The 24,421-nt window shown below is 51.4% G+C and overlaps 15 non-coding genes across 15 annotated transcripts; all 15 read right to left on the bottom strand.

The window, feature by feature from the left end:
* Positions 1-662: 662 nt before the first annotated feature.
* On the bottom strand, positions 663-734 carry TRNAD-GUC (transfer RNA aspartic acid (anticodon GUC)). Its single transcript has one exon. It is a non-coding gene; the product is annotated as a tRNA-Asp (tRNA).
* Positions 735-2,131: 1,397 nt separating this feature from the next.
* On the bottom strand, positions 2,132-2,203 carry TRNAD-GUC (transfer RNA aspartic acid (anticodon GUC)). Its single transcript has one exon. It is a non-coding gene; the product is annotated as a tRNA-Asp (tRNA).
* Positions 2,204-3,600: 1,397 nt separating this feature from the next.
* Positions 3,601-3,672, bottom strand: TRNAD-GUC (transfer RNA aspartic acid (anticodon GUC)). Its single transcript has one exon. It is a non-coding gene; the product is annotated as a tRNA-Asp (tRNA).
* Positions 3,673-6,529: 2,857 nt separating this feature from the next.
* On the bottom strand, positions 6,530-6,601 carry TRNAD-GUC (transfer RNA aspartic acid (anticodon GUC)). Its single transcript has one exon. It is a non-coding gene; the product is annotated as a tRNA-Asp (tRNA).
* A 1,396-nt stretch (positions 6,602-7,997) lies between these two features.
* TRNAD-GUC (transfer RNA aspartic acid (anticodon GUC)) lies at positions 7,998-8,069 on the bottom strand. The gene has a single exon. It is a non-coding gene; the product is annotated as a tRNA-Asp (tRNA).
* Positions 8,070-10,918: 2,849 nt separating this feature from the next.
* Positions 10,919-10,990, bottom strand: TRNAD-GUC (transfer RNA aspartic acid (anticodon GUC)). Its single transcript has one exon. It is a non-coding gene; the product is annotated as a tRNA-Asp (tRNA).
* Positions 10,991-12,387: 1,397 nt separating this feature from the next.
* On the bottom strand, positions 12,388-12,459 carry TRNAD-GUC (transfer RNA aspartic acid (anticodon GUC)). Its single transcript has one exon. It is a non-coding gene; the product is annotated as a tRNA-Asp (tRNA).
* Positions 12,460-13,856: 1,397 nt separating this feature from the next.
* Positions 13,857-13,928, bottom strand: TRNAD-GUC (transfer RNA aspartic acid (anticodon GUC)). Its single transcript has one exon. It is a non-coding gene; the product is annotated as a tRNA-Asp (tRNA).
* Positions 13,929-15,325: 1,397 nt separating this feature from the next.
* On the bottom strand, positions 15,326-15,397 carry TRNAD-GUC (transfer RNA aspartic acid (anticodon GUC)). Its single transcript has one exon. It is a non-coding gene; the product is annotated as a tRNA-Asp (tRNA).
* Positions 15,398-16,794: 1,397 nt separating this feature from the next.
* Positions 16,795-16,866, bottom strand: TRNAD-GUC (transfer RNA aspartic acid (anticodon GUC)). The gene has a single exon. It is a non-coding gene; the product is annotated as a tRNA-Asp (tRNA).
* A 1,397-nt stretch (positions 16,867-18,263) lies between these two features.
* TRNAD-GUC (transfer RNA aspartic acid (anticodon GUC)) lies at positions 18,264-18,335 on the bottom strand. The gene has a single exon. It is a non-coding gene; the product is annotated as a tRNA-Asp (tRNA).
* Positions 18,336-19,732: 1,397 nt separating this feature from the next.
* On the bottom strand, positions 19,733-19,804 carry TRNAD-GUC (transfer RNA aspartic acid (anticodon GUC)). Its single transcript has one exon. It is a non-coding gene; the product is annotated as a tRNA-Asp (tRNA).
* A 1,396-nt stretch (positions 19,805-21,200) lies between these two features.
* Positions 21,201-21,272, bottom strand: TRNAD-GUC (transfer RNA aspartic acid (anticodon GUC)). The gene has a single exon. It is a non-coding gene; the product is annotated as a tRNA-Asp (tRNA).
* Positions 21,273-22,668: 1,396 nt separating this feature from the next.
* TRNAD-GUC (transfer RNA aspartic acid (anticodon GUC)) lies at positions 22,669-22,740 on the bottom strand. Its single transcript has one exon. It is a non-coding gene; the product is annotated as a tRNA-Asp (tRNA).
* A 1,397-nt stretch (positions 22,741-24,137) lies between these two features.
* On the bottom strand, positions 24,138-24,209 carry TRNAD-GUC (transfer RNA aspartic acid (anticodon GUC)). Its single transcript has one exon. It is a non-coding gene; the product is annotated as a tRNA-Asp (tRNA).
* Between the last annotated feature and the right edge of the window lie 212 nt (positions 24,210-24,421).

The raw sequence follows: 24,421 nt of genomic DNA, 5'->3' as shown, positions 1-24,421 counted from the left end.
GGTTTCGCTTCTGACGTCTTGCTTTTCTGGACATCCAGTCTCAAGTTTCCCATCTGGAACGGCGCTCCCTGCTGCTTTGTGAAGGCTTGCTGCAAGAGCCTTCGAAACCCAGGAGCTCTTGCGTTGAGCTGTGACGCGTCCTGGGAAGACCTCCCGTTGCAGCGGAATGAGCCCCACTTCCAGGGCGTGCTGGTAGCAAATTTCCCACAGCCCACAGGGAGCAAACGATCCCAGGTGTGATGTATCACCAGGAGAGGCTGAGATGAGAGTAGGGGTTCACGCGTGTGCCCGGACCGGGGTTAATGATGGGATTAGAGCTAGGGTTAGATGCAGGGAAAGAGTGAGAGTTATAATTAGGGATAAAGCTAACAGGTGATCATTACTCGTCATGTAACATGATACAAAGGGTCAGAAGAGGAACTGATTCAGGGTTACAATTTGGACTTCGCAGACAACAGGAGCACTAAATGGTGCTGAGGGGGACTCAATAAAGTGGACCGGCCGCCTAATGTAAGCAATTGTGCACAAATATTGTACGATGACTAGCGTTGCCGGTGCTTTTTTCTTAAAGAGTCAGTTCTTGGCACCCATTCCCTACTTGACTCAGCCTAATCTTCAAGAATATTTGTCAAGAACTAAAAAAAATCCAGAAACGGTTTAACCTCCCCGTCGGGGAATTGAACCCCGGTCTCCCGCGTGACAGGCGGGGATACTGACCACTATACTAACGAGGAGACGTGAGGGCATGAAATGAACAGCTGCTGATGTCTGCACAGCATCCAGCGACCACCTAGCTGGCCTAGGGGGGTCTCATTTTCCCCCGTCAAACGGCTTGCCCGATCTAAGGCTAATTTCTTTCTTTTTATCGGCACCAGGCTTAAAACTCAGTTTAAGGCGATAGTTCCGGGCTATGTTTGACTCCAGAGTTGAATCTGTCATCCCGCATTTCCTCAGCAAATCAAGCTACCCATCTCAAGTCTCATGAGCTGAGGACGGCAAAGTCCCTGTGGGCTTAGGACAGTCAAAGAAACCCCTGGGCTGCATGCTAAGCCCCTTTTCGGCTTCACTTTCCGAATCCTGCCCTAGCTTGCGATTAGTTTTTTTCTCACTTCTTGCCCCCATCTCCCACCTTGCCTCATGGTCTCCCCTCCTCTGCGCACCTGACAGTTTGCCTGCCCTTCCACTGCCTGTCTCCAGACTTTCCAAGGAGAAAAGGCAAAGCACTAAAGCGGGCCGGGCAACGGGTCAAGTTCCGCTTTCGGCGACTAGCAGGGAGGTAGCGTGGCCGAGCGGTCTAAGGCGCTGGATTAAGGCTCCAGTCTCTTCGGAGGCGTGGGTTCAAATCCCACCGCTGCCACTTTTCCTGGCCTTGCATTTTAAAGAAGAACGTAACGTTGACCTCTTCCTTCATTAGTGCCACCTCTGTCGCAATGAGCAAGCGGATGGTATGCCACACCCTGCAGGAAAAAGGTTTCGCTTCTGACGTCTTGCTTTTCTGGACATCCAGTCTCAAGTTTCCCATCTGGAACGGCGCTCCCTGCTGCTTTGTGAAGGCTTGCTGCAAGAGCCTTCGAAACCCAGGAGCTCTTGCGTTGAGCTGTGACGCGTCCTGGGAAGACCTCCCGTTGCAGCGGAATGAGCCCCACTTCCAGGGCGTGCTGGTAGCAAATTTCCCACAGCCCACAGGGAGCAAACGATCCCAGGTGTGATGTATCACCAGGAGAGGCTGAGATGAGAGTAGGGGTTCACGCGTGTGCCCGGACCGAGGTTAATGATGGGATTAGAGCTAGGGTTAGATGCAGGGAAAGAGTGAGAGTTATAATTAGGGATAAAGCTAACAGGTGATCATTACTCGTCATGTAACATGATACAAAGGGTCAGAAGAGGAACTGATTCAGGGTTACAATTTGGACTTCGCAGACAACAGGAGCACTAAATGGTGCTGAGGGGGACTCAATAAAGTGGACCGGCCGCCTAATGTAAGCAATTGTGCACAAATATTGTACGATGACTAGCGTTGCCGGTGCTTTTTTCTTAAAGAGTCAGTTCTTGGCACCCATTCCCTACTTGACTCAGCCTAATCTTCAAGAATATTTGTCAAGAACTAAAAAAAATCCAGAAACGGTTTAACCTCCCCGTCGGGGAATTGAACCCCGGTCTCCCGCGTGACAGGCGGGGATACTGACCACTATACTAACGAGGAGACGTGAGGGCATGAAATGAACAGCTGCTGATGTCTGCACAGCATCCAGCGACCACCTAGCTGGCCTAGGGGGGTCTCATTTTCCCCCGTCAAACGGCTTGCCCGATCTAAGGCTAATTTCTTTCTTTTTATCGGCACCAGGCTTAAAACTCAGTTTAAGGCGATAGTTCCGGGCTATGTTTGACTCCAGAGTTGAATCTGTCATCCCGCATTTCCTCAGCAAATCAAGCTACCCATCTCAAGTCTCATGAGCTGAGGACGGCAAAGTCCCTGTGGGCTTAGGACAGTCAAAGAAACCCCTGGGCTGCATGCTAAGCCCCTTTTCGGCTTCACTTTCCGAATCCTGCCCTAGCTTGCGATTAGTTTTTTTCTCACTTCTTGCCCCCATCTCCCACCTTGCCTCATGGTCTCCCCTCCTCTGCGCACCTGACAGTTTGCCTGCCCTTCCACTGCCTGTCTCCAGACTTTCCAAGGAGAAAAGGCAAAGCACTAAAGCGGGCCGGGCAACGGGTCAAGTTCCGCTTTCGGCGACTAGCAGGGAGGTAGCGTGGCCGAGCGGTCTAAGGCGCTGGATTAAGGCTCCAGTCTCTTCGGAGGCGTGGGTTCAAATCCCACCGCTGCCACTTTTCCTGGCCTTGCATTTTAAAGAAGAACGTAACGTTGACCTCTTCCTTCATTAGTGCCACCTCTGTCGCAATGAGCAAGCGGATGGTATGCCACACCCTGCAGGAAAAAGGTTTCGCTTCTGACGTCTTGCTTTTCTGGACATCCAGTCTCAAGTTTCCCATCTGGAACGGCGCTCCCTGCTGCTTTGTAAAGGCTTGCTGCAAGAGCCTTCGAAACCCAGGAGCTCTTGCGTTGAGCTGTGACGCGTCCTGGGAAGACCTCCCGTTGCAGCGGAATGAGCCCCACTTCCAGGGCGTGCTGGTAGCAAATTTCCCACAGCCCACAGGGAGCAAACGATCCCAGGTGTGATGTATCACCAGGAGAGGCTGAGATGAGAGTAGGGGTTCACGCGTGTGCCCGGACCGAGGTTAATGATGGGATTAGAGCTAGGGTTAGATGCAGGGAAAGAGTGAGAGTTATAATTAGGGATAAAGCTAACAGGTGATCATTACTCGTCATGTAACATGATACAAAGGGTCAGAAGAGGAACTGATTCAGGGTTACAATTTGGACTTCGCAGACAACAGGAGCACTAAATGGTGCTGAGGGGGACTCAATAAAGTGGACCGGCCGCCTAATGTAAGCAATTGTGCACAAATATTGTACGATGACTAGCGTTGCCGGTGCTTTTTTCTTAAAGAGTCAGTTCTTGGCACCCATTCCCTACTTGACTCAGCCTAATCTTCAAGAATATTTGTCAAGAACTAAAAAAAATCCAGAAACGGTTTAACCTCCCCGTCGGGGAATTGAACCCCGGTCTCCCGCGTGACAGGCGGGGATACTGACCACTATACTAACGAGGAGACGTGAGGGCATGAAATGAACAGCTGCTGATGTCTGCACAGCATCCAGCGACCACCTAGCTGGCCTAGGGGGGTCTCATTTTCCCCCGTCAAACGGCTTGCCCGATCTAAGGCTAATTTCTTTCTTTTTATCGGCACCAGGCTTAAAACTCAGTTTAAGGCGATAGTTCCGGGCTATGTTTGACTCCAGAGTTGAATCTGTCATCCCGCATTTCCTCAGCAAATCAAGCTACCCATCTCAAGTCTCATGAGCTGAGGACGGCAAAGTCCCTGTGGGCTTAGGACAGTCAAAGAAACCCCTGGGCTGCATGCTAAGCCCCTTTTCGGCTTCACTTTCCGAATCCTGCCCTAGCTTGCGATTAGTTTTTTTCTCACTTCTTGCCCCCATCTCCCACCTTGCCTCATGGTCTCCCCTCCTCTGCGCACCTGACAGTTTGCCTGCCCTTCCACTGCCTGTCTCCAGACTTTCCAAGGAGAAAAGGCAAAGCACTAAAGCGGGCCGGGCAACGGGTCAAGTTCCGCTTTCGGCGACTAGCAGGGAGGTAGCGTGGCCGAGCGGTCTAAGGCGCTGGATTAAGGCTCCAGTCTCTTCGGAGGCGTGGGTTCAAATCCCACCGCTGCCACTTTTCCTGGCCTTGCATTTTAAAGAAGAACGTAACGTTGACCTCTTCCTTCATTAGTGCCACCTCTGTCGCAATGAGCAAGCGGATGGTATGCCACACCCTGCAGGAAAAAGGTTTCGCTTCTGACGTCTTGCTTTTCTGGACATCCAGTCTCAAGTTTCCCATCTGGAACGGCGCTCCCTGCTGCTTTGTGAAGGCTTGCTGCAAGAGCCTTCGAAACCCAGGAGCTCTTGCGTTGAGCTGTGACGCGTCCTGGGAAGACCTCCCGTTGCAGCGGAATGAGCCCCACTTCCAGGGCGTGCTGGTAGCAAATTTCCCACAGCCCACAGGGAGCAAACGATCCCAGGTGTGATGTATCACCAGGAGAGGCTGAGATGAGAGTAGGGGTTCACGCGTGTGCCCGGACCGAGGTTAATGATGGGATTAGAGCTAGGGTTAGATGCAGGGAAAGAGTGAGAGTTATAATTAGGGATAAAGCTAACAGGTGATCATTACTCGTCATGTAACATGATACAAAGGGTCAGAAGAGGAACTGATTCAGGGTTACAATTTGGACTTCGCAGACAACAGGAGCACTAAATGGTGCTGAGGGGGACTCAATAAAGTGGACCGGCCGCCTAATGTAAGCAATTGTGCACAAATATTGTACGATGACTAGCGTTGCCGGTGCTTTTTTCTTAAAGAGTCAGTTCTTGGCACCCATTCCCTACTTGACTCAGCCTAATCTTCAAGAATATTTGTCAAGAACTAAAAAAAATCCAGAAACGGTTTAACCTCCCCGTCGGGGCCGGTCTCCCGCGTGACAGGCGGGGATACTGACCACTATACTAACGAGGAGACGTGAGGGCATGAAATGAACAGCTGCTGATGTCTGCACAGCATCCAGCGACCACCTAGCTGGCCTAGGGGGGTCTCATTTTCCCCCGTCAAACGGCTTGCCCGATCTAAGGCTAATTTCTTTCTTTTTATCGGCACCAGGCTTAAAACTCAGTTTAAGGCGATAGTTCCGGGCTATGTTTGACTCCAGAGTTGAATCTGTCATCCCGCATTTCCTCAGCAAATCAAGCTACCCATCTCAAGTCTCATGAGCTGAGGACGGCAAAGTCCCTGTGGGCTTAGGACAGTCAAAGAAACCCCTGGGCTGCATGCTAAGCCCCTTTTCGGCTTCACTTTCCGAATCCTGCCCTAGCTTGCGATTAGTTTTTTTCTCACTTCTTGCCCCCATCTCCCACCTTGCCTCATGGTCTCCCCTCCTCTGCGCACCTGACAGTTTGCCTGCCCTTCCACTGCCTGTCTCCAGACTTTCCAAGGAGAAAAGGCAAAGCACTAAAGCGGGCCGGGCAACGGGTCAAGTTCCGCTTTCTGCGACTAGCAGGGAGGTAGCGTGGCCGAGCGGTCTAAGGCGCTGGATTAAGGCTCCAGTCTCTTCGGAGGCGTGGGTTCAAATCCCACCGCTGCCACTTTTCCTGGCCTTGCATTTTAAAGAAGAACGTAACGTTGACCTCTTCCTTCATTAGTGCCACCTCTGTCGCAATGAGCAAGCGGATGGTATGCCACACCCTGCAGGAAAAAGGTTTCGCTTCTGACGTCTTGCTTTTCTGGACATCCAGTCTCAAGTTTCCCATCTGGAACGGCGCTCCCTGCTGCTTTGTGAAGGCTTGCTGCAAGAGCCTTCGAAACCCAGGAGCTCTTGCGTTGAGCTGTGACGCGTCCTGGGAAGACCTCCCGTTGCAGCGGAATGAGCCCCACTTCCAGGGCGTGCTGGTAGCAAATTTCCCACAGCCCACAGGGAGCAAACGATCCCAGGTGTGATGTATCACCAGGAGAGGCTGAGATGAGAGTAAGGGTTCACGCGTGTGCCCGGACCGAGGTTAATGATGGGATTAGAGCTAGGGTTAGATGCAGGGAAAGAGTGAGAGTTATAATTAGGGATAAAGCTAACAGGTGATCATTACTCGTCATGTAACATGATACAAAGGGTCAGAAGAGGAACTGATTCAGGGTTACAATTTGGACTTCGCAGACAACAGGAGCACTAAATGGTGCTGAGGGGGACTCAATAAAGTGGACCGGCCGCCTAATGTAAGCAATTGTGCACAAATATTGTACGATGACTAGCGTTGCCGGTGCTTTTTTCTTAAAGAGTCAGTTCTTGGCACCCATTCCCTACTTGACTCAGCCTAATCTTCAAGAATATTTGTCAAGAACTAAAAAAAATCCAGAAAAGGTTTAACCTCCCCGTCGGGGAATTGAACCCCGGTCTCCCGCGTGACAGGCGGGGATACTGACCACTATACTAACGAGGAGACGTGAGGGCATGAAATGAACAGCTGCTGATGTCTGCACAGCATCCAGCGACCACCTAGCTGGCCTAGGGGGTCTCATTTTCCCCCGTCAAACGGCTTGCCCGATTTAAGGCTAATTTCTTTCTTTTTATCGGCACCAGGCTTAAAACTCAGTTTAAGGCGATAGTTCCGGGCTATGTTTGACTCCAGAGTTGAATCTGTCATCCCGCATTTCCTCAGCAAATCAAGCTACCCATCTCAAGTCTCATGAGCTGAGGACGGCAAAGTCCCTGTGGGCTTAGGACAGTCAAAGAAACCCCTGGGCTGCATGCTAAGCCCCTTTTCGGCTTCACTTTCCGAATCCTGCCCTAGCTTGCGATTAGTTTTTTTCTCACTTCTTGCCCCCATCTCCCACCTTGCCTCATGGTCTCCCCTCCTCTGCGCACCTGACAGTTTGCCTGCCCTTCCACTGCCTGTCTCCAGACTTTCCAAGGAGAAAAGGCAAAGCACTAAAGCGGGCCGGGCAACGGGTCAAGTTCCGCTTTCGGCGACTAGCAGGGAGGTAGCGTGGCCGAGCGGTCTAAGGCGCTGGATTAAGGCTCCAGTCTCTTCGGAGGCGTGGGTTCAAATCCCACCGCTGCCACTTTTCCTGGCCTTGCATTTTAAAGAAGAACGTAACGTTGACCTCTTCCTTCATTAGTGCCACCTCTGTCGCAATGAGCAAGCGGATGGTATGCCACACCCTGCAGGAAAAAGGTTTCGCTTCTGACGTCTTGCTTTTCTGGACATCCAGTCTCAAGTTTCCCATCTGGAACGGCGCTCCCTGCTGCTTTGTGAAGGCTTGCTGCAAGAGCCTTCGAAACCCAGGAGCTCTTGCGTTGAGCTGTGACGCGTCCTGGGAAGACCTCCCGTTGCAGCGGAATGAGCCCCACTTCCAGGGCGTGCTGGTAGCAAATTTCCCACAGCCCACAGGGAGCAAACGATCCCAGGTGTGATGTATCACCAGGAGAGGCTGAGATGAGAGTAAGGGTTCACGCGTGTGCCCGGACCGAGGTTAATGATGGGATTAGAGCTAGGGTTAGATGCAGGGAAAGAGTGAGAGTTATAATTAGGGATAAAGCTAACAGGTGATCATTACTCGTCATGTAACATGATACAAAGGGTCAGAAGAGGAACTGATTCAGGGTTACAATTTGGACTTCGCAGACAACAGGAGCACTAAATGGTGCTGAGGGGGACTCAATAAAGTGGACCGGCCGCCTAATGTAAGCAATTGTGCACAAATATTGTACGATGACTAGCGTTGCCGGTGCTTTTTTCTTAAAGAGTCAGTTCTTGGCACCCATTCCCTACTTGACTCAGCCTAATCTTCAAGAATATTTGTCAAGAACTAAAAAAAATCCAGAAAAGGTTTAACCTCCCCGTCGGGGAATTGAACCCCGGTCTCCCGCGTGACAGGCGGGGATACTGACCACTATACTAACGAGGAGACGTGAGAGCATGAAATGAACAGCTGCTGATGTCTGCACAGCATCCAGCGACCACCTAGCTGGCCTAGGGGGTCTCATTTTCCCCCGTCAAACGGCTTGCCCGATCTAAGGCTAATTTCTTTCTTTTTATCGGCACCAGGCTTAAAACTCAGTTTAAGGCGATAGTTCCGGGCTATGTTTGACTCCAGAGTTGAATCTGTCATCCCGCATTTCCTCAGCAAATCAAGCTACCCATCTCAAGTCTCATGAGCTGAGGACGGCAAAGTCCCTGTGGGCTTAGGACAGTCAAAGAAACCCCTGGGCTGCATGCTAAGCCCCTTTTCGGCTTCACTTTCCGAATCCTGCCCTAGCTTGCGATTAGTTTTTTTCTCACTTCTTGCCCCCATCTCCCACCTTGCCTCATGGTCTCCCCTCCTCTGCGCACCTGACAGTTTGCCTGCCCTTCCACTGCCTGTCTCCAGACTTTCCAAGGAGAAAAGGCAAAGCACTAAAGCGGGCCGGGCAACGGGTCAAGTTCCGCTTTCGGCGACTAGCAGGGAGGTAGCGTGGCCGAGCGGTCTAAGGCGCTGGATTAAGGCTCCAGTCTCTTCGGAGGCGTGGGTTCAAATCCCACCGCTGCCACTTTTCCTGGCCTTGCATTTTAAAGAAGAACGTAACGTTGACCTCTTCCTTCATTAGTGCCACCTCTGTCGCAATGAGCAAGCGGATGGTATGCCACACCCTGCAGGAAAAAGGTTTCGCTTCTGACGTCTTGCTTTTCTGGACATCCAGTCTCAAGTTTCCCATCTGGAACGGCGCTCCCTGCTGCTTTGTGAAGGCTTGCTGCAAGAGCCTTCGAAACCCAGGAGCTCTTGCGTTGAGCTGTGACGCGTCCTGGGAAGACCTCCCGTTGCAGCGGAATGAGCCCCACTTCCAGGGCGTGCTGGTAGCAAATTTCCCACAGCCCACAGGGAGCAAACGATCCCAGGTGTGATGTATCACCAGGAGAGGCTGAGATGAGAGTAGGGGTTCACGCGTGTGCCCGGACCGAGGTTAATGATGGGATTAGAGCTAGGGTTAGATGCAGGGAAAGAGTGAGAGTTATAATTAGGGATAAAGCTAACAGGTGATCATTACTCGTCATGTAACATGATACAAAGGGTCAGAAGAGGAACTGATTCAGGGTTACAATTTGGACTTCGCAGACAACAGGAGCACTAAATGGTGCTGAGGGGGACTCAATAAAGTGGACCGGCCGCCTAATGTAAGCAATTGTGCACAAATATTGTACGATGACTAGCGTTGCCGGTGCTTTTTTCTTAAAGAGTCAGTTCTTGGCACCCATTCCCTACTTGACTCAGCCTAATCTTCAAGAATATTTGTCAAGAACTAAAAAAAATCCAGAAAAGGTTTAACCTCCCCGTCGTCTCCCGCGTGACAGGCGGGGATACTGACCACTATACTAACGAGGAGACGTGAGGGCATGAAATGAACAGCTGCTGATGTCTGCACAGCATCCAGCGACCACCTAGCTGGCCTAGGGGGGTCTCATTTTCCCCCGTCAAACGGCTTGCCCGATCTAAGGCTAATTTCTTTCTTTTTATCGGCACCAGGCTTAAAACTCAGTTTAAGGCGATAGTTCCGGGCTATGTTTGACTCCAGAGTTGAATCTGTCATCCCGCATTTCCTCAGCAAATCAAGCTACCCATCTCAAGTCTCATGAGCTGAGGACGGCAAAGTCCCTGTGGGCTTAGGACAGTCAAAGAAACCCCTGGGCTGCATGCTAAGCCCCTTTTCGGCTTCACTTTCCGAATCCTGCCCTAGCTTGCGATTAGTTTTTTTCTCACTTCTTGCCCCCATCTCCCACCTTGCCTCATGGTCTCCCCTCCTCTGCGCACCTGACAGTTTGCCTGCCCTTCCACTGCCTGTCTCCAGACTTTCCAAGGAGAAAAGGCAAAGCACTAAAGCGGGCCGGGCAACGGGTCAAGTTCCGCTTTCGGCGACTAGCAAGGAGGTAGCGTGGCCGAGCGGTCTAAGGCGCTGGATTAAGGCTCCAGTCTCTTCGGAGGCGTGGGTTCAAATCCCACCGCTGCCACTTTTCCTGGCCTTGCATTTTAAAGAAGAACGTAACGTTGACCTCTTCCTTCATTAGTGCCACCTCTGTCGCAATGAGCAAGCGGATGGTATGCCACACCCTGCAGGAAAAAGGTTTCGCTTCTGACGTCTTGCTTTTCTGGACATCCAGTCTCAAGTTTCCCATCTGGAACGGCGCTCCCTGCTGCTTTGTGAAGGCTTGCTGCAAGAGCCTTCGAAACCCAGGAGCTCTTGCGTTGAGCTGTGACGCGTCCTGGGAAGACCTCCCGTTGCAGCGGAATGAGCCCCACTTCCAGGGCGTGCTGGTAGCAAATTTCCCACAGCCCACAGGGAGCAAACGATCCCAGGTGTGATGTATCACCAGGAGAGGCTGAGATGAGAGTAGGGGTTCACGCGTGTGCCCGGACCGAGGTTAATGATGGGATTAGAGCTAGGGTTAGATGCAGGGAAAGAGTGAGAGTTATAATTAGGGATAAAGCTAACAGGTGATCATTACTCGTCATGTAACATGATACAAAGGGTCAGAAGAGGAACTGATTCAGGGTTACAATTTGGACTTCGCAGACAACAGGAGCACTAAATGGTGCTGAGGGGGACTCAATAAAGTGGACCGGCCGCCTAATGTAAGCAATTGTGCACAAATATTGTACGATGACTAGCGTTGCCGGTGCTTTTTTCTTAAAGAGTCAGTTCTTGGCACCCATTCCCTACTTGACTCAGCCTAATCTTCAAGAATATTTGTCAAGAACTAAAAAAAATCCAGAAACGGTTTAACCTCCCCGTCGGGGAATTGAACCCCGGTCTCCCGCGTGACAGGCGGGGATACTGACCACTATACTAACGAGGAGACGTGAGGGCATGAAATGAACAGCTGCTGATGTCTGCACAGCATCCAGCGACCACCTAGCTGGCCTAGGGGGGTCTCATTTTCCCCCGTCAAACGGCTTGCCCGATCTAAGGCTAATTTCTTTCTTTTTATCGGCACCAGGCTTAAAACTCAGTTTAAGGCGATAGTTCCGGGCTATGTTTGACTCCAGAGTTGAATCTGTCATCCCGCATTTCCTCAGCAAATCAAGCTACCCATCTCAAGTCTCATGAGCTGAGGACGGCAAAGTCCCTGTGGGCTTAGGACAGTCAAAGAAACCCCTGGGCTGCATGCTAAGCCCCTTTTCGGCTTCACTTTCCGAATCCTGCCCTAGCTTGCGATTAGTTTTTTTCTCACTTCTTGCCCCCATCTCCCACCTTGCCTCATGGTCTCCCCTCCTCTGCGCACCTGACAGTTTGCCTGCCCTTCCACTGCCTGTCTCCAGACTTTCCAAGGAGAAAAGGCAAAGCACTAAAGCGGGCCGGGCAACGGTTCAAGTTCCGCTTTCGGCAACTAGCAGGGAGGTAGCGTGGCCGAGCGGTCTAAGGCGCTGGATTAAGGCTCCAGTCTCTTCGGAGGCGTGGGTTCAAATCCCACCGCTGCCACTTTTCCTGGCCTTGCATTTTAAAGAAGAACGTAACGTTGACCTCTTCCTTCATTAGTGCCACCTCTGTCGCAATGAGCAAGCGGATGGTATGCCACACCCTGCAGGAAAAAGGTTTCGCTTCTGACGTCTTGCTTTTCTGGACATCCAGTCTCAAGTTTCCCATCTGGAACGGCGCTCCCTGCTGCTTTGTGAAGGCTTGCTGCAAGAGCCTTCGAAACCCAGGAGCTCTTGCGTTGAGCTGTGACGCGTCCTGGGAAGACCTCCCGTTGCAGCGGAATGAGCCCCACTTCCAGGGCGTGCTGGTAGCAAATTTCCCACAGCCCACAGGGAGCAAACGATCCCAGGTGTGATGTATCACCAGGAGAGGCTGAGATGAGAGTAGGGGTTCACGCGTGTGCCCGGACCGAGGTTAATGATGGGATTAGAGCTAGGGTTAGATGCAGGGAAAGAGTGAGAGTTATAATTAGGGATAAAGCTAACAGGTGATCATTACTCGTCATGTAACATGATACAAAGGGTCAGAAGAGGAACTGATTCAGGGTTACAATTTGGACTTCGCAGACAACAGGAGCACTAAATGGTGCTGAGGGGGACTCAATAAAGTGGACCGGCCGCCTAATGTAAGCAATTGTGCACAAATATTGTACGATGACTAGCGTTGCCGGTGCTTTTTTCTTAAAGAGTCAGTTCTTGGCACCCATTCCCTACTTGACTCAGCCTAATCTTCAAGAATATTTGTCAAGAACTAAAAAAAATCCAGAAACGGTTTAACCTCCCCGTCGGGGAATTGAACCCCGGTCTCCCGCGTGACAGGCGGGAATACTGACCACTATACTAACGAGGAGACGTGAGGGCATGAAATGAACAGCTGCTGATGTCTGCACAGCATCCAGCGACCACCTAGCTGGCCTAGGGGGGTCTCATTTTCCCCCGTCAAACGGCTTGCCCGATCTAAGGCTAATTTCTTTCTTTTTATCGGCACCAGGCTTAAAACTCAGTTTAAGGCGATAGTTCCGGGCTATGTTTGACTCCAGAGTTGAATCTGTCATCCCGCATTTCCTCAGCAAATCAAGCTACCCATCTCAAGTCTCATGAGCTGAGGACGGCAAAGTCCCTGTGGGCTTAGGACAGTCAAAGAAACCCCTGGGCTGCATGCTAAGCCCCTTTTCGGCTTCACTTTCCGAATCCTGCCCTAGCTTGCGATTAGTTTTTTTCTCACTTCTTGCCCCCATCTCCCACCTTGCCTCATGGTCTCCCCTCCTCTGCGCACCTGACAGTTTGCCTGCCCTTCCACTGCCTGTCTCCAGACTTTCCAAGGAGAAAAGGCAAAGCACTAAAGCGGGCCGGGCAACGGGTCAAGTTCCGCTTTCGGCAACTAGCAGGGAGGTAGCGTGGCCGAGCGGTCTAAGGCGCTGGATTAAGGCTCCAGTCTCTTCGGAGGCGTGGGTTCAAATCCCACCGCTGCCACTTTTCCTGGCCTTGCATTTTAAAGAAGAACGTAACGTTGACCTCTTCCTTCATTAGTGCCACCTCTGTCGCAATGAGCAAGCGGATGGTATGCCACACCCTGCAGGAAAAAGGTTTCGCTTCTGACGTCTTGCTTTTCTGGACATCCAGTCTCAAGTTTCCCATCTGGAACGGCGCTCCCTGCTGCTTTGTGAAGGCTTGCTGCAAGAGCCTTCGAAACCCAGGAGCTCTTGCGTTGAGCTGTGACGCGTCCTGGGAAGACCTCCCGTTGCAGCGGAATGAGCCCCACTTCCAGGGCGTGCTGGTAGCAAATTTCCCACAGCCCACAGGGAGCAAACGATCCCAGGTGTGATGTATCACCAGGAGAGGCTGAGATGAGAGTAGGGGTTCACGCGTGTGCCCGGACCGAGGTTAATGATGGGATTAGAGCTAGGGTTAGATGCAGGGAAAGAGTGAGAGTTATAATTAGGGATAAAGCTAACAGGTGATCATTACTCGTCATGTAACATGATACAAAGGGTCAGAAGAGGAACTGATTCAGGGTTACAATTTGGACTTCGCAGACAACAGGAGCACTAAATGGTGCTGAGGGGGACTCAATAAAGTGGACCGGCCGCCTAATGTAAGCAATTGTGCACAAATATTGTACGATGACTAGCGTTGCCGGTGCTTTTTTCTTAAAGAGTCAGTTCTTGGCACCCATTCCCTACTTGACTCAGCCTAATCTTCAAGAATATTTGTCAAGAACTAAAAAAAATCCAGAAACGGTTTAACCTCCCCGTCGGGGAATTGAACCCCGGTCTCCCGCGTGACAGGCGGGGATACTGACCACTATACTAACGAGGAGACGTGAGGGCATGAAATGAACAGCTGCTGATGTCTGCACAGCATCCAGCGACCACCTAGCTGGCCTAGGGGGGTCTCATTTTCCCCCGTCAAACGGCTTGCCCGATCTAAGGCTAATTTCTTTCTTTTTATCGGCACCAGGCTTAAAACTCAGTTTAAGGCGATAGTTCCAGGCTATGTTTGACTCCAGAGTTGAATCTGTCATCCCGCATTTCCTCAGCAAATCAAGCTACCCATCTCAAGTCTCATGAGCTGAGGACGGCAAAGTCCCTGTGGGCTTAGGACAGTCAAAGAAACCCCTGGGCTGCATGCTAAGCCCCTTTTCGGCTTCACTTTCCGAATCCTGCCCTAGCTTGCGATTAGTTTTTTTCTCACTTCTTGCCCCCATCTCCCACCTTGCCTCATGGTCTCCCCTCCTCTGCGCACCTGACAGTTTGCCTGCCCTTCCACTGCCTGTCTCCAGACTTTCCAAGGAGAAAAGGCAAAGCACTAAAGCGGGCCGGGCAACGGGTCAAGTTCCGCTTTCGGCGACTAGCAGGGAGGTAGCGTGGCCGAGCGGTCTAAGGCGCTGGATTAAGGCTCCAGTCTCTTCGGAGGCGTGGGTTCAAATCCCACCGCTGCCACTTTTCCTGGCCTTGCATTTTAAAGAAGAACGTAACGTTGACCTCTTCCTTCATTAGTGCCACCTCTGTCGCAATGAGCAAGCGGATGGTATGCCACACCCTGCAGGAAAAAGGTTTCGCTTCTGACGTCTTGCTTTTCTGGACATCCAGTCTCAAGTTTCCCATCTGGAACGGCGCTCCCTGCTGCTTTGTGAAGGCTTGCTGCAAGAGCCTTCGAAACCCAGGAGCTCTTGCGTTGAGCTGTGACGCGTCCTGGGAAGACCTCCCGTTGCAGCGGAATGAGCCCCACTTCCAGGGCGTGCTGGTAGCAAATTTCCCACAGCCCACAGGGAGCAAACGATCCCAGGTGTGATGTATCACCAGGAGAGGCTGAGATGAGAGTAGGGGTTCACGCGTGTGCCCGGACCGAGGTTAATGATGGGATTAGAGCTAGGGTTAGATGCAGGGAAAGAGTGAGAGTTATAATTAGGGATAAAGCTAACAGGTGATCATTACTCGTCATGTAACATGATACAAAGGGTCAGAAGAGGAACTGATTCAGGGTTACAATTTGGACTTCGCAGACAACAGGAGCACTAAATGGTGCTGAGGGGGACTCAATAAAGTGGACCGGCCGCCTAATGTAAGCAATTGTGCACAAATATTGTACGATGACTAGCGTTGCCGGTGCTTTTTTCTTAAAGAGTCAGTTCTTGGCACCCATTCCCTACTTGACTCAGCCTAATCTTCAAGAATATTTGTCAAGAACTAAAAAAAATCCAGAAACGGTTTAACCTCCCCGTCGGGGAATTGAACCCCGGTCTCCCGCGTGACAGGCGGGGATACTGACCACTATACTAACGAGGAGACGTGAGGGCATGAAATGAACAGCTGCTGATGTCTGCACAGCATCCAGCGACCACCTAGCTGGCCTAGGGGGGTCTCATTTTCCCCCGTCAAACGGCTTGCCCGATCTAAGGCTAATTTCTTTCTTTTTATCGGCACCAGGCTTAAAACTCAGTTTAAGGCGATAGTTCCGGGCTATGTTTGACTCCAGAGTTGAATCTGTCATCCCGCATTTCCTCAGCAAATCAAGCTACCCATCTCAAGTCTCATGAGCTGAGGACGGCAAAGTCCCTGTGGGCTTAGGACAGTCAAAGAAACCCCTGGGCTGCATGCTAAGCCCCTTTTCGGCTTCACTTTCCGAATCCTGCCCTAGCTTGCGATTAGTTTTTTTCTCACTTCTTGCCCCCATCTCCCACCTTGCCTCATGGTCTCCCCTCCTCTGCGCACCTGACAGTTTGCCTGCCCTTCCACTGCCTGTCTCCAGACTTTCCAAGGAGAAAAGGCAAAGCACTAAAGCGGGCCGGGCAACGGGTCAAGTTCCGCTTTCGGCGACTAGCAGGGAGGTAGCGTGGCCGAGCGGTCTAAGGCGCTGGATTAAGGCTCCAGTCTCTTCGGAGGCGTGGGTTCAAATCCCACCGCTGCCACTTTTCCTGGCCTTGCATTTTAAAGAAGAACGTAACGTTGACCTCTTCCTTCATTAGTGCCACCTCTGTCGCAATGAGCAAGCGGATGGTATGCCACACCCTGCAGGAAAAAGGTTTCGCTTCTGACGTCTTGCTTTTCTGGACATCCAGTCTCAAGTTTCCCATCTGGAACGGCGCTCCCTGCTGCTTTGTGAAGGCTTGCTGCAAGAGCCTTCGAAACCCAGGAGCTCTTGCGTTGAGCTGTGACGCGTCCTGGGAAGACCTCCCGTTGCAGCGGAATGAGCCCCACTTCCAGGGCGTGCTGGTAGCAAATTTCCCACAGCCCACAGGGAGCAAACGATCCCAGGTGTGATGTATCACCAGGAGAGGCTGAGATGAGAGTAGGGGTTCACGCGTGTGCCCGGACCGAGGTTAATGATGGGATTAGAGCTAGGGTTAGATGCAGGGAAAGAGTGAGAGTTATAATTAGGGATAAAGCTAACAGGTGATCATTACTCGTCATGTAACATGATACAAAGGGTCAGAAGAGGAACTGATTCAGGGTTACAATTTGGACTTCGCAGACAACAGGAGCACTAAATGGTGCTGAGGGGGACTCAATAAAGTGGACCGGCCGCCTAATGTAAGCAATTGTGCACAAATATTGTACGATGACTAGCGTTGCCGGTGCTTTTTTCTTAAAGAGTCAGTTCTTGGCACCCATTCCCTACTTGACTCAGCCTAATCTTCAAGAATATTTGTCAAGAACTAAAAAAAATCCAGAAACGGTTTAACCTCCCCGTCGGGGAATTGAACCCCGGTCTCCCGCGTGACAGGCGGGGATACTGACCACTATACTAACGAGGAGACGTGAGGGCATGAAATGAACAGCTGCTGATGTCTGCACAGCATCCAGCGACTACCTAGCTGGCCTAGGGGGGTCTCATTTTCCCCCGTCAAACGGCTTGCCCGATCTAAGGCTAATTTCTTTCTTTTTATCGGCACCAGGCTTAAAACTCAGTTTAAGGCGATAGTTCCGGGCTATGTTTGACTCCAGAGTTGAATCTGTCATCCCGCATTTCCTCAGCAAATCAAGCTACCCATCTCAAGTCTCATGAGCTGAGGACGGCAAAGTCCCTGTGGGCTTAGGACAGTCAAAGAAACCCCTGGGCTGCATGCTAAGCCCCTTTTCGGCTTCACTTTCCGAATCCTGCCCTAGCTTGCGATTAGTTTTTTTCTCACTTCTTGCCCCCATCTCCCACCTTGCCTCATGGTCTCCCCTCCTCTGCGCACCTGACAGTTTGCCTGCCCTTCCACTGCCTGTCTCCAGACTTTCCAAGGAGAAAAGGCAAAGCACTAAAGCGGGCCGGGCAACGGGTCAAGTTCCGCTTTCGGCGACTAGCAGGGAGGTAGCGTGGCCGAGCGGTCTAAGGCGCTGGATTAAGGCTCCAGTCTCTTCGGAGGCGTGGGTTCAAATCCCACCGCTGCCACTTTTCCTGGCCTTGCATTTTAAAGAAGAACGTAACGTTGACCTCTTCCTTCATTAGTGCCACCTCTGTCGCAATGAGCAAGCGGATGGTATGCCACACCCTGCAGGAAAAAGGTTTCGCTTCTGACGTCTTGCTTTTCTGGACATCCAGTCTCAAGTTTCCCATCTGGAACGGCGCTCCCTGCTGCTTTGTGAAGGCTTGCTGCAAGAGCCTTCGAAACCCAGGAGCTCTTGCGTTGAGCTGTGACGCGTCCTGGGAAGACCTCCCGTTGCAGCGGAATGAGCCCCACTTCCAGGGCGTGCTGGTAGCAAATTTCCCACAGCCCACAGGGAGCAAACGATCCCAGGTGTGATGTATCACCAGGAGAGGCTGAGATGAGAGTAGGGGTTCACGCGTGTGCCCGGACCGAGGTTAATGATGGGATTAGAGCTAGGGTTAGATGCAGGGAAAGAGTGAGAGTTATAATTAGGGATAAAGCTAACAGGTGATCATTACTCGTCATGTAACATGATACAAAGGGTCAGAAGAGGAACTGATTCAGGGTTACAATTTGGACTTCGCAGACAACAGGAGCACTAAATGGTGCTGAGGGGGACTCAATAAAGTGGACCGGCCGCCTAATGTAAGCAATTGTGCACAAATATTGTACGATGACTAGCGTTGCCGGTGCTTTTTTCTTAAAGAGTCAGTTCTTGGCACCCATTCCCTACTTGACTCAGCCTAATCTTCAAGAATATTTGTCAAGAACTAAAAAAAATCCAGAAACGGTTTAACCTCCCCGTCGGGGAATTGAACCCCGGTCTCCCGCGTGACAGGCGGGGATACTGACCACTATACTAACGAGGAGACGTGAGGGCATGAAATGAACAGCTGCTGATGTCTGCACAGCATCCAGCGACCACCTAGCTGGCCTAGGGGGGTCTCATTTTCCCCCGTCAAACGGCTTGCCCGATCTAAGGCTAATTTCTTTCTTTTTATCGGCACCAGGCTTAAAACTCAGTTTAAGGCGATAGTTCCGGGCTATGTTTGACTCCAGAGTTGAATCTGTCATCCCGCATTTCCTCAGCAAATCAAGCTACCCATCTCAAGTCTCATGAGCTGAGGACGGCAAAGTCCCTGTGGGCTTAGGACAGTCAAAGAAACCCCTGGGCTGCATGCTAAGCCCCTTTTCGGCTTCACTTTCCGAATCCTGCCCTAGCTTGCGATTAGTTTTTTTCTCACTTCTTGCCCCCATCTCCCACCTTGCCTCATGGTCTCCCCTCCTCTGCGCACCTGACAGTTTGCCTGCCCTTCCACTGCCTGTCTCCAGACTTTCCAAGGAGAAAAGGCAAAGCACTAAAGCGGGCCGGGCAACGGGTCAAGTTCCGCTTTCTGCGACTAGCAGGGAGGTAGCGTGGCCGAGCGGTCTAAGGCGCTGGATTAAGGCTCCAGTCTCTTCGGAGGCGTGGGTTCAAATCCCACCGCTGCCACTTTTCCTGGCCTTGCATTTTAAAGAAGAACGTAACGTTGACCTCTTCCTTCATTAGTGCCACCTCTGTCGCAATGAGCAAGCGGATGGTATGCCACACCCTGCAGGAAAAAGGTTTCGCTTCTGACGTCTTGCTTTTCTGGACATCCAGTCTCAAGTTTCCCATCTGGAACGGCGCTCCCTGCTGCTTTGTGAAGGCTTGCTGCAAGAGCCTTCGAAACCCAGGAGCTCTTGCGTTGAGCTGTGACGCGTCCTGGGAAGACCTCCCGTTGCAGCGGAATGAGCCCCACTTCCAGGGCGTGCTGGTAGCAAATTTCCCACAGCCCACAGGGAGCAAACGATCCCAGGTGTGATGTATCACCAGGAGAGGCTGAGATGAGAGTAAGGGTTCACGCGTGTGCCCGGACCGAGGTTAATGATGGGATTAGAGCTAGGGTTAGATGCAGGGAAAGAGTGAGAGTTATAATTAGGGATAAAGCTAACAGGTGATCATTACTCGTCATGTAACATGATACAAAGGGTCAGAAGAGGAACTGATTCAGGGTTACAATTTGGACTTCGCAGACAACAGGAGCACTAAATGGTGCTGAGGGGGACTCAATAAAGTGGACCGGCCGCCTAATGTAAGCAATTGTGCACAAATATTGTACGATGACTAGCGTTGCCGGTGCTTTTTTCTTAAAGAGTCAGTTCTTGGCACCCATTCCCTACTTGACTCAGCCTAATCTTCAAGAATATTTGTCAAGAACTAAAAAAAATCCAGAAAAGGTTTAACCTCCCCGTCGGGGAATTGAACCCCGGTCTCCCGCGTGACAGGCGGGGATACTGACCACTATACTAACGAGGAGACGTGAGGGCATGAAATGAACAGCTGCTGATGTCTGCACAGCATCCAGCGACCACCTAGCTGGCCTAGGGGGTCTCATTTTCCCCCGTCAAACGGCTTGCCCGATCTAAGGCTAATTTCTTTCTTTTTATCGGCACCAGGCTTAAAACTCAGTTTAAGGCGATAGTTCCGGGCTATGTTTGACTCCAGAGTTGAATCTGTCATCCCGCATTTCCTCAGCAAATCAAGCTACCCATCTCAAGTCTCATGAGCTGAGGACGGCAAAGTCCCTGTGGGCTTAGGACAGTCAAAGAAACCCCTGGGCTGCATGCTAAGCCCCTTTTCGGCTTCACTTTCCGAATCCTGCCCTAGCTTGCGATTAGTTTTTTTCTCACTTCTTGCCCCCATCTCCCACCTTGCCTCATGGTCTCCCCTCCTCTGCGCACCTGACAGTTTGCCTGCCCTTCCACTGCCTGTCTCCAGACTTTCCAAGGAGAAAAGGCAAAGCACTAAAGCGGGCCGGGCAACGGGTCAAGTTCCGCTTTCGGCGACTAGCAGGGAGGTAGCGTGGCCGAGCGGTCTAAGGCGCTGGATTAAGGCTCCAGTCTCTTCGGAGGCGTGGGTTCAAATCCCACCGCTGCCACTTTTCCTGGCCTTGCATTTTAAAGAAGAACGTAACGTTGACCTCTTCCTTCATTAGTGCCACCTCTGTCGCAATGAGCAAGCGGATGGTATGCCACACCCTGCAGGAAAAAGGTTTCGCTTCTGACGTCTTGCTTTTCTGGACATCCAGTCTCAAGTTTCCCATCTGGAACGGCGCTCCCTGCTGCTTTGTGAAGGCTTGCTGCAAGAGCCTTCGAAACCCAGGAGCTCTTGCGTTGAGCTGTGACGCGTCCTGGGAAGACCTCCCGTTGCAGCGGAATGAGCCCCACTTCCAGGGCGTGCTGGTAGCAAATTTCCCACAGCCCACAGGGAGCAAACGATCCCAGGTGTGATGTATCACCAGGAGAGGCTGAGATGAGAGTAGGGGTTCACGCGTGTGCCCGGACCGAGGTTAATGATGGGATTAGAGCTAGGGTTAGATGCAGGGAAAGAGTGAGAGTTATAATTAGGGATAAAGCTAACAGGTGATCATTACTCGTCATGTAACATGATACAAAGGGTCAGAAGAGGAACTGATTCAGGGTTACAATTTGGACTTCGCAGACAACAGGAGCACTAAATGGTGCTGAGGGGGACTCAATAAAGTGGACCGGCCGCCTAATGTAAGCAATTGTGCACAAATATTGTACGATGACTAGCGTTGCCGGTGCTTTTTTCTTAAAGAGTCAGTTCTTGGCACCCATTCCCTACTTGACTCAGCCTAATCTTCAAGAATATTTGTCAAGAACTAAAAAAAATCCAGAAAAGGTTTAACCTCCCCGTCGGGGAATTGAACCCCGGTCTCCCGCGTGACAGGCGGGGATACTGACCACTATACTAACGAGGAGACGTGAGGGCATGAAATGAACAGCTGCTGATGTCTGCACAGCATCCAGCGACCACCTAGCTGGCCTAGGGGGTCTCATTTTCCCCCGTCAAACGGCTTGCCCGATCTAAGGCTAATTTCTTTCTTTTTATCGGCACCAGGCTTAAAACTCAGTTTAAGGCGATAGTTCCGGGCTATGTTTGACTCCAGAGTTGAATCTGTCATCCCGCATTTCCTCAGCAAATCAAGCTACCCATCTCAAGTCTCATGAGCTGAGGACGGCAAAGTCCCTGTGGGCTTAGGACAGTCAAAGAAACCCCTGGGCTGCATGCTAAGCCCCTTTTCGGCTTCACTTTCCGAATCCTGCCCTAGCTTGCGATTCGTTTTTTTCTCACTTCTTGCCCCCATCTCCCACCTTGCCTCATGGTCTCCCCTCCTCTGCGCACCTGACAGTTTGCCTGCCCTTCCACTGCCTGTCTCCAGACTTTCCAAGGAGAAAAGGCAAAGCACTAAAGCGGGCCGGGCAACGGTTCAAGTTCCGCTTTCGGCGACTAGCAGGGAGGTAGCGTGGCCGAGCGGTCTAAGGCGCTGGATTAAGGCTCCAGTCTCTTCGGAGGCGTGGGTTCAAATCCCACCGCTGCCACTTTTCCTGGCCTTGCATTTTAAAGAAGAACGTAACGTTGACCTCTTCCTTCATTAGTGCCACCTCTGTCGCAATGAGCAAGCGGATGGTATGCCACACCCTGCAGGAAAAAGGTTTCGCTTCTGACGTCTTGCTTTTCTGGACATCCAGTCTCAAGTTTCCCATCTGGAACGGCGCTCCCTGCTGCTTTGTGAAGGCTTGCTGCAAGAGCCTTCGAAACCCAGGAGCTCTTGCGTTGAGCTGTGACGCGTCCTGGGAAGACCTCCCGTTGCAGCGGAATGAGCCCCACTTCCAGGGCGTGCTGGTAGCAAATTTCCCACAGCCCACAGGGAGCAAACGATCCCAGGTGTGATGTATCACCAGGAGAGGCTGAGATGAGAGTAGGGGTTCACGCGTGTGCCCGGACCGAGGTTAATGATGGGATTAGAGCTAGGGTTAGATGCAGGGAAAGAGTGAGAGTTATAATTAGGGATAAAGCTAACAGGTGATCATTACTCGTCATGTAACATGATACAAAGGGTCAGAAGAGGAACTGATTCAGGGTTACAATTTGGACTTCGCAGACAACAGGAGCACTAAATGGTGCTCAGGGGGACTCAATAAAGTGGACCGGCCGCCTAATGTAAGCAATTGTGCACAAATATTGTACGATGACTAGCGTTGCCGGTGCTTTTTTCTTAAAGAGTCAGTTCTTGGCACCCATTCCCTACTTGACTCAGCCTAATCTTCAAGAATATTTGTCAAGAACTAAAAAAAATCCAGAAACGGTTTAACCTCCCCGTCGGGGAATTGAACCCCGGTCTCCCGCGTGACAGGCGGGGATACTGACCACTATACTAACGAGGAGACGTGAGGGCATGAAATGAACAGCTGCTGATGTCTGCACAGCATCCAGCGACCACCTAGCTGGCCTAGGGGGGTCTCATTTTCCCCCGTCAAACGGCTTGCCCGATCTAAGGCTAATTTCTTTCTTTTTATCGGCACCAGGCTTAAAACTCAGTTTAAGGCGATAGTTCCGGGCTATGTTTGACTCCAGAGTTGAATCTGTCATCCCGCATTTCCTCAGCAAATCAAGCTACCCATCTCAAGTCTCATGAGCTGAGGACGGCAAAGTCCCTGTGGGCTTAGGACAGTCAAAGAAACCCCTGGGCTGCATGCTAAGCCCCTTTTCGGCTTCACTTTCCGAATCCTGCCCTAGCTTGCGATTAGTTTTTTTCTCACTTCTTGCCCCCATCTCCCACCTTGCCTCATGGTCTCCCCTCCTCTGCGCACCTGACAGTTTGCCTGCCCTTCCACTGCCTGTCTCCAGACTTTCCAAGGAGAAAAGGCAAAGCACTAAAGCGGGCCGGGCAACGGTTCAAGTTCCGCTTTCGGCGACTAGCAGGGAGGTAGCGTGGCCGAGCGGTCTAAGGCGCTGGATTAAGGCTCCAGTCTCTTCGGAGGCGTGGGTTCAAATCCCACCGCTGCCACTTTTCCTGGCCTTGCATTTTAAAGAAGAACGTAACGTTGACCTCTTCCTTCATTAGTGCCACCTCTGTCGCAATGAGCAAGCGGATGGTATGCCACACCCTGCAGGAAAAAGGTTTCGCTTCTGACGTCTTGCTTTTCTGGACATCCAGTCTCAAGTTTCCCATCTGGAACGGCGCTCCCTGCTGCTTTGTGAAGGCTTGCTGCAAGAGCCTTCGAAACCCAGGAGCTCTTGCATTGAGCTGTGACGCGTCCTGGGAAGACCTCCCGTTGCAGCGGAATGAGCCCCACTTCCAGGGCGTGCTGGTAGCAAATTTCCCACAGCCCACAGGGAGCAAACGATCCCAGGTGTGATGTATCACCAGGAGAGGCTGAGATGAGAGTAGGGGTTCACGCGTGTGCCCGGACCGAGGTTAATGATGGGATTAGAGCTAGGGTTAGATGCAGGGAAAGAGTGAGAGTTATAATTAGGGATAAAGCTAACAGGTGATCATTACTCGTCATGTAACATGATACAAAGGGTCAGAAGAGGAACTGATTCAGGGTTACAATTTGGACTTCGCAGACAACAGGAGCACTAAATGGTGCTCAGGGGGACTCAATAAAGTGGACCGGCCGCCTAATGTAAGCAATTGTGCACAAATATTGTACGATGACTAGCGTTGCCGGTGCTTTTTTCTTAAAGAGTCAGTTCTTGGCACCCATTCCCTACTTGACTCAGCCTAATCTTCAAGAATATTTGTCAAGAACTAAATAAAATCCAGAAACGGTTTAACCTCCCCGTCGGGGAATTGAACCCCGGTCTCCCGCGTGACAGGCGGGGATACTGACCACTATACTAACGAGGAGACGTGAGGGCATGAAATGAACAGCTGCTGATGTCTGCACAGCATCCAGCGACCACCTAGCTGGCCTAGGGGGGTCTCATTTTCCCCCGTCAAACGGCTTGCCCGATCTAAGGCTAATTTCTTTCTTTTTATCGGCACCAGGCTTAAAACTCAGTTTAAGGCGATAGTTCCGGGCTATGTTTGACTCCAGAGTTGAATCTGTCATCCCGCAT

The sequence above is a fragment of the Ambystoma mexicanum genome, chromosome 1p (assembly GCF_040938575.1).
Source record: "Ambystoma mexicanum isolate Mex_15411 chromosome 1p, UKY_AmexF1_1, whole genome shotgun sequence".
Lineage (NCBI taxonomy): Eukaryota > Metazoa > Chordata > Amphibia > Caudata > Ambystomatidae > Ambystoma > Ambystoma mexicanum.
The sequence above is the reverse complement of the archived record's forward strand: the minus strand, read 5'-3'. Positions and strand labels throughout refer to the sequence as shown.